Raw genomic sequence first — 8,762 nt, forward strand, 5'->3', positions numbered from 1 at the left:
TCGCCCGCGCTCCCAGGCGCCCCCTCGCCCGCGCTCCCAGGCGCCCCCTCGCCCGCGCTCCCAGGCGCCCCCTCGCCCGCGCTCCCAGGCGCCCCCTCGCCCGCGCTCCCAGGCGCCCCCTCGCCCGCGCTCCCAGGCTGGTTTTGCCCTGCCCTAGTGTTTCCCTGTATCATTGTCTTCACTTGTCTCGTTGAGTTCTCGTTAGTTTCATTGTGTCCACCTGTGTCTTGTTTGTTTCTGTGTATTTAGGTTCCCGTTTTGTGTCCAGTCTTGGTCTTAGCATTACCCTTTGTCGCTGCGTGTTACCCTGTCTGTGTCCCGGTGTTTTGAGTAATAAACCCTTTGTTTGTCAATGCCTACCGACTCCCCTGCATTTGGGTCCAACCCCACCTCACGTCGTGACAAAGTCTATCCTTATCCTGTTAGATCTGTGCAGCATTTGATACCATTGATCACGACATCCTAATCAATAGACCGGAAAAGTTTATTGGGTTCATGGATAGTGTATTGAACTGGATGAAATCATATATCACAGGAAGTTTTATGTTAGTTTAGGAGACCATAGGTCCAAGAAACATGAGAACTGCTACGGGGTTGCTCAAGGAAGCTGCTTAGGTCCATTACTTTTTTCTCTGTTACCACTCGGCAACATAATCAGAGAACATAACATAGATTTCCATAGCTATGCGGATGACGCACAACTATATATATCCACTGAACCCAACGATGCAACGGCCATCAATTCCATTACCAACTGCCTGTTGGCAATAAACAAATGGATGAATGATAACTTTCTTAAATTAAATGAAGACAAAACCGAAGTCCGACTATGTGGCCCCAAATCCAAAAGAGAGATGCTTACTAAGAATCTAGGAGGCTTAACCCCCTGTCTTAAACCAGAGGTGACGAGTCTCGGTGTAATCCTGGACTCAGATTTGAATTTCAACTCTCACATTAATAAAGTGACCAAAACAGCTTTCTTTCACCTGAGGAATATAGCAAAGGTACGACCATTCATAAACCAAAATGATGCAGAGAAGTTAATTCATGCTTTTATATACAGCCGGCTGGACTACTGTAACGCACTTTTCACTGGTCTTCCCAAGAAAACCACTGAAAGACTACAGCTCATTCAAAATTCTGCAGCTAGATTATTAACCAAAACTAAAAGGAGAGAACACATTAGTCATGTCCTAGCTACTTTACACTGGCTCCCCGTTACCTTCAGAATTGACTTTAAGGTCCTTTTCCTCACATACAAAGCTCTACACGGACAAGGACCTAGCTACATTGCTAAGTCCCTTATAAACTACACACCAGCTAGAACACTGCAATCATCAAATGCAGGCCTATTAGAGGTCACCAGAAGCAGTCATAAGAAGATTGGTGATTCGGCCTTTGTCAATTACGCCCCAAAACTATGGAACAAATTATCCATAAATATTAGGGAAGCAAATACGCTAGACATTTTTAAAAGACAGCTTAAAACCTACCTTTTTACCGAAGCATTTAAGTAATTTTACTGCTTTTATTAGTTATATTATTGTTTTTATAATTTGCTATTTTAATTATTACTTTTATCACTTGTATTATTGTTTTTATTGATTTTATGTAAAGCACCTTGAGCTACAATTCTTGTATGAAATGTGCTATATAAATAAAGTCTTACTTACAAGGAATGCTGAACACAGTATCATTTTATACAGAATAAAGAGTTACATCTTTAACTTTTCTGATAAAGAGATAGCCAACATATGTCACCTCTGACCTGTGCAGACAGTGGACATTGTGGTGACATGTTTAGATTAATAATGGAAACAGATGTGAAGTTGGTCACTTGAGATAGTGATCAATCCATTGTGGGGCATCAGAACTTGTGAGATGCTGTTTGGGCGTACACTACTTCTGATCCCATCTGATTCATGGCCAGATGTTTTTGTGTTATTGTCTTATGTTTGTGTGTTGAAGATGGTTGTTTCTGTGTTCATTTGTTTGTTCGATAATAAATACGTATTTGAAAGATATCTAACCAGTTTGGATTACGCATTGATTGGTCCAATTACCACAACTAATTGTTCCTTTCTGAAACCATAGTGAATAACTGACTACTAATGAGCGACCATATCAATCTGGCAATCCAGATTTTAATTTAGATTTGTTGATCTAGATCTGGGCCCCGTTCGTCGTAAGGGTTGAAGCTAAATTAATCAATTGTCCCTTTAGCCCGTTAACATTAGCGAGATGAGTGAGAACAGCAAATATCGGTTCGTGAACGGCTGATCCGCATCCAAATCATGTGGTTAATTTCAATCAGGCTAAATTTATCAGGGAAATTGCACGTGCACGTCCTACTTCAAAAGGCAGGAAAGGTCGATCACCAAAACCGTGATTTTCTAACGGTATGATGGCGGAAAAGACGAAAGAGAGAGCGGTGATAGGCTATTGTCGCCATCCGAGCAAACCATTATAATGAGTCTCTAAGAAGACAATAAGCATATTATCATGGCTAAGTCAAACACCGCCACCGCTGCCAGAGCAAGACAAGCAGCTTGGCAAAAAATTGCCGATAAGCTAAATGCGAAAGTTTTGGGGAAATGTATCATCTTAAGTGCCTCATTACCCCAATCAATCAGATCACATTTCTTTAAATGTGCCTGCTGGTATAGGCTTAATGGAAATTAATAATCGAATGAGATCTTGCTAGCGAAAATAATGATCTCAACTCTTTCAGAATAAGTAGGCTAGATAAAAACAAGGCCAAAGAGTATCTAATTGATACGAATTCATAGACAATTATGAGGATATATGTAGGCTACTGCGCTTATATCATGTACTATATATGTGTATATGCATGTAGGCCTTGAAGGATTCTAAATCTTTGTGTCTATTCCAATATGTAATGATGGTATTCTATGACACAAATCTGTGTTCTAGAAAGAGTGGTCTGGAGTCACAGAGGTCCGATAATCTCAGCTTTAATGCAGCAGTTGGAAATCAACAAGTACAGAGCTCTGGGGCTGTCTACGTTTCCCTACCCGCAACAGAGTTTGGGCTGGTTCACTAAGTCCAACTGGCTATCTTTCCCTGCCCCAGCATATAATATGCAGTGCAATTAAAACAGAAAGATGAAAAGAGGGTTGAGCTTGTTCTCTCGTGCATCAGGGAGTTGTTCTTGCCTCCGCGTCCCACCTGCTCGGGTGCCATCTCCACCCAGATTCAAGGTTGTTTCTGAAAATGAAAAGATAGAGACACAAAGAACAGCCTGCTTCCCACACTCAGTGTGAGACCCAATGTTTAAGCCTGAGCACACTTCTAAGTTTCATAACTTTAATAAGCACAATGCATAACTTTAATAAGCACAATACATAACTTTAAGACATGCCTCCTTCATAAATCCTGTTGTTATATTCACTCGTGCACAGTGCCCGTGATGCATTCAGTGATTAAAATGCCACACATATTAATAACTGGGATCATAGTTAGTGCCGTGCCTGATATGCAGCTGGTGATTACAGTTCTAGAATATGTGTTGTAATGTATTATACATTCTTTAATCCCTCTTTTGATCTCTGAAAACACCAGAGATCAATCAACATAGCCCGGACCAACCACCGCCTCCTCGTCCTGGTCAGCCAGCCCCAGCAACGGCATTTGGAACCCCTTCGTCGGGTTATCCTCAGCCAAGACAATGATCCTGTTACACAGGGACCTGATACATGGGATACAGCAACAGTCATGTTGATATTGATATAGCACACTCTTAAGTAAAATAGCGGAAACCTTCTTAGTCCAGTACAATTCTAGTGTGGTCAAGCAGTATCACTCTTGGCCTTGTCGTAACCCTCTTTTCCGGACTCTCACATTCGTAGCAATAGCAAAAGGTTCACTGGCCCTTCTCCACCAACTCCTGCAACGTACAACTGGATTCTGGAGCAGCACAACACATGCTCCAGTGGTACCACGTACTTCCTTTCCCCAGCACCCTTAGGGCGTGCAAGGTTCTCTCGATGACCTTGAATGGTCCTGTCCATAAATGTACAACAGGCTTCTCCGAACATCGGATGATGTATTGGGGCAGGTGGGACAGGGTCTTCAAGGGGAAGGGGTATATCATCCAGTGAGAAAGGGGGGGACATGGTCTCCAGGGGAATGGGGCCTTAGAACAGGGGTTAGGTAGTCAGACCCGCCGGTCTGACTCGTACTGAAGCAGAAAAGAGTTACAGTCCCAGCATCACCTTATCTCCCATGATCCCTGATCAAGCAGTAACTGAGTCAAATGAGATGCGAACAGTCGAACACCAATGATTAAACACAGATATTGAAATCAAGAACCCATTTAAGGATTTAAAGTGGATATTTTTAAAGTTCAAATAAATCCCTCCTTTCACACCCTTTTAGGGTGTGACAACAAACACAAATAAAAAAATATCCCATTACTGATTACACAATGTTGGCATACAAATCAACAATAATGATGAGACTATGCAGCGTTATGGCCAAGTGGTGAGGACACACTGGACACAGTGGGAAAACCCTAATGATGTTATAGGGGAAAACCCACCGTCACTCCACAGAGTGGACATTCGACATCCATGTATCCACGGCAGACCTGGACATGCTCACAGGCCCCCTTCACCACATACATACAACTTCAGCCAAGCTTTTAGAATTGTAATAAAATAAAATAAATTCGAAACAAATAGAAAAACCAGAAATTAGACAGGATATTTTAAAGATTTCATAAGATCCCTCCTTTCATTGATAACTTTAATCAATACCCAATCTCCTCGTTTGACTCCTCCACTCTTTGGTTTACTGCTTCACCTGGAACAGAATTTAGCAGAAGACATCTCTTTTCTAGTTAGCATTTTTTATAAAATTGGTTAACCATTTGATTCGCCTCTTCATCATGCTATGTGAAAGGTTTAAGTTGCGGTATTTCATATGATCTCCAATAAATCAATTCAAATGGTGTTATGCATCTGGTATAGGACTGGGAAAGACTTCAATTCACATAGTAAACATACTGTATCTATAATTACCAGGCAGTATTGACCCTTCAGTTTTCTTATTGTTGAGCAAACACATGTAACAGCATCTAATAAGACCATACATCATCATTTGATAGTCAACTCCTATTAGTCATGCCTAGAAATGACAATCTGTTTCTTTGTTCCCTTCTTTAGAAAATCAACTGTTAGTCTAATTTCTTTCACTCCAAAAAACCTTTTCTGTCTTTTAAAACAGCTAAGTTTAAGACCAATATTGTTTTAGATTCTCTGTTTTACCAAATCACAGCTCTTTTTATCAAAGATATGATCAAAGCAATTTTCATTATGCCAAACCAGAATCCGTATGCTTCTTAAATGAAATATAAACCAAATCATGTTCTTAATGTAGCTATTAACCAAACATTTTTCCCAACTATATTTTCTATAAAGGTCAGATAGGTAGAACTTCATAACTCGTTTTGCTGCAGTTCAAAACGAGCCAATTAGCTCAAACCATCATAACCACAATTTATCAGACTTGATGAGTCTTCCCAAATTATTTCAGAACTGAATGTTATAATAACCCTCTTCATAATACAACATTATCACAGCCTAACTGTTATCCCAAACAGTATGCCAGGCTCTGATAAAACTCTTAAACAAAACTTAAAACCAAATTATAATTAAACTCCAAATAAAAGTACATTTATTTATTTTCTCTTTCTCATTTTTAACCAAATTATATCTAATACCTTTATCAAAACTCTTAAAAACCCTAGATTTTACTATTTTGACTTAAAATGTTATCCCATATACCTTCAAAGTATATTCGTAGTTTCCTCTTCAAAACATCAGTGTTTAAACCAATCATCTCTTCACATCCACAAAACGTTCTTGTTTTATTTCATAACCTTCCATGATCCTCTCTAAACCAATCCTTTATGTAACTTTCCAATTGCTTCCTCATAATTTTTCACATACATTTCCTCAAACCATTCTTTGACCAACACAGCTGTTTAGCGTTTACCGTCTATTCACTTAATTTTGCTCTAGTATAACTCTTCCAATTGTATTAGAACCTATTTATAAACCAGGGGTATACCCTCTGGGATAACCTTTGTAAGATCTCGACGTAACTGACTCTTTTAGCCCCCACCTTTCTCCAACTCTCCTCGGGATTTCTTTAACTTCTTGGTCAAAGGAAAAAACACACCACACTCCTCTTTATTTTTATTAAACTCAATCTGACTCCACACAAATAGACAGTGTTCAGGGATTCTAACCCTTGGAGAGGACTCTAACCTCCCTCTGGACAAAGACAACGAATTTAGGGACTCTAACCCCTGGAGAGGACTCTAACCTCCCCTTGGACAAGACAACGAGTTTAGGGACTCTAACCCCTGGAGAGGACTCTAACCTCCCCTTGGACAAGACAACGAATTTAGGGACTCTAACCCCTGGAGAGGACTCTAACCTCCCCTTGGACAAGGACAACGAGTTTAGGGACTCTAACCCCTGGAGAGGACTCTAACCTCCCCTTGGACAAGGACAACGAATTTAGGGACTCTAACCCCTGGAGAGGACTCTAACCTCCCCTTGGACAAGACAACGAATTTAGGGACTCTAACCCCTGGAGAGGACTCTAACCTCCCCTTGGACAAGGACAACGAATTTAGGGACTCTAACCCCTGGAGAGGACTCTAACCTCCCCTTGGACAAGACAACGAATTTAGGGACTCTAACCCCTGGAGAGGACTCTAACCTCCCCTTGGACAAGGACAACGAATTTAGGGACTCTAACCCCTGGAGAGGACTCTAACCTCCCCTTGGACAAAGACAACGAATTTAGGGACTCTAACCCCTGGAGAGGACTCTAACCTCCCCTTGGACAAGGACAACGAGTTTAGGGACTCTAACCCCTGGAGAGGACTCTAACCTCCCCTTGGACAAGGACAACGAGTTTAGGGACTCTAACCCCTGGAGAGGACTCTAACCTCCCCTTGGACAAGGACAACGAATTTAGGGACTCTAACCCCTGGAGAGGACTCTAACCTCCCCTTGGACAAGACAACGAATTTAGGGACTCTAACCCCTGGAGAGGACTCTAACCTCCCCTTGGACAAGGACAACGAATTTAGGGACTCTAACCCCTGGAGAGGACTCTAACCTCCCCTTGGACAAGACAACGAGTTTAGGGACTCTAACCCCTGGAGAGGACTCTAACCTCCCCTTGGACAAGGACAAAACACAAAAACGGTTGATTTCCCACCACTGTTGGTTTGACTAGGTACGATGAAACATAGTAATTGTCTAAATTTGGTTCTCAGTTCCGAATAGCAGTACTTTGAATTAACAGGTGTCTGCTTACCTTTTTTTTTTTTATGTTGAGGCGCCTCTGACGATTACGTCTGCCTCCTCGTACCGGTGTATGGATCTTTCTCCCGATCTGTCGGTCGGGCCGGAACCCTCTGGACTCCCTCTTTTCAGCGTCGGGGTCACCATTTGAAGGATTCATTTATCTATGTGTCTATTCCAATATGTAATGATGGTATTCTATGACACAAATCTGTGTTCTAGAAAGAGTGGTCTGGAGTCACAGAGGTCCGATAATCTCAGCTTTAATGCAGCAGTTGGAAATCAACAAGTACAGAGCTCTGGGGCTGTCTACGTTTCCCTACCCGCAACAGAGTTTGGGCTGGTTCACGAAGTCCAACTGGCTATCTTTCCCTGCCCCAGCATATAATATGCAGTGCAATTAAAACAGAAAGATGAAAAGAGGGTTGAGCTTGTTCTCTCGTGCATCAGGGAGTTGTTCTTGCCTCCGCGTCCCACCTGCTCGGGTGCCATCTCCACCCAGATTCAAGGTTGTTTCTGAAAATGAAAAGATAGAGACACAAAGAACAGCCTGCTTCCCACACTCAGTGTGAGACCCAATGTTTAAGCCTGAGCACACTTCTAAGTTTCATAACTTTAATAAGCACAATGCATAACTTTAATAAGCACAATACATAACTTTAAGACATGCCTCCTTCATAAATCCTGTTGTTATATTCACTCGTGCACAGTGCCCGTGATGCATTCAGTGATTAAAATGCCACACATATTAATAACTGGGATCATAGTTAGTGCCGTGCCTGATATGCAGCTGGTGATTACAGTTCTAGAATATGTGTTGTAATGTATTATACATTCTTTAGCCTATGTGTAAATCCCTCTTTGATTTCATTGACTGGGACATGGCCAGGGAATATGATGAATTGATTCATCAGTTGGTTAAGCGCCAAGTACACTTTTCTTACAGCAACGTTATATGTTACTATGGTGATTTATCGAAAGTTGCTTGCACGAACCAAAAAGAGGGGCGTTTTTTATCTTAGTCTGAAAATTTGCTCGCTAAACCGCTTAGCGAGCTACGACGAATACCCCCCTGGACTGTTCATCAAAATCTAATTAATTGACAACCATAATTATTAAATGGGTTGAGGAAAAACCTTGTAAGTGCACTTAGTGCAGTAGAGTTAGGATAGTGTGGTTATTAAAATGTCCTATGTTTTATAGTTCTTTCCTCACAAATACATAACATGTACGTTTTTTTTGGTTTGCTGTTTGTTTTCTGTTTGTTTTTAGTAGTCATACAGTAATCAGTGTGTAGAATCACCCTTTAGTTGACTAAGTACTAGTGCTGCAACACACAGATGAATCAGTCTCTTGTCTGTTTTCAACAGTGAGGAGGACAGACCATGTCCCCAGGACATCGTCCGGGTATTGTGC

The sequence above is a fragment of the Osmerus mordax genome, chromosome 2, assembly GCF_038355195.1.
Source record: "Osmerus mordax isolate fOsmMor3 chromosome 2, fOsmMor3.pri, whole genome shotgun sequence".
In the NCBI taxonomy this organism is placed as follows: Eukaryota; Metazoa; Chordata; class Actinopteri; order Osmeriformes; family Osmeridae; genus Osmerus; species Osmerus mordax.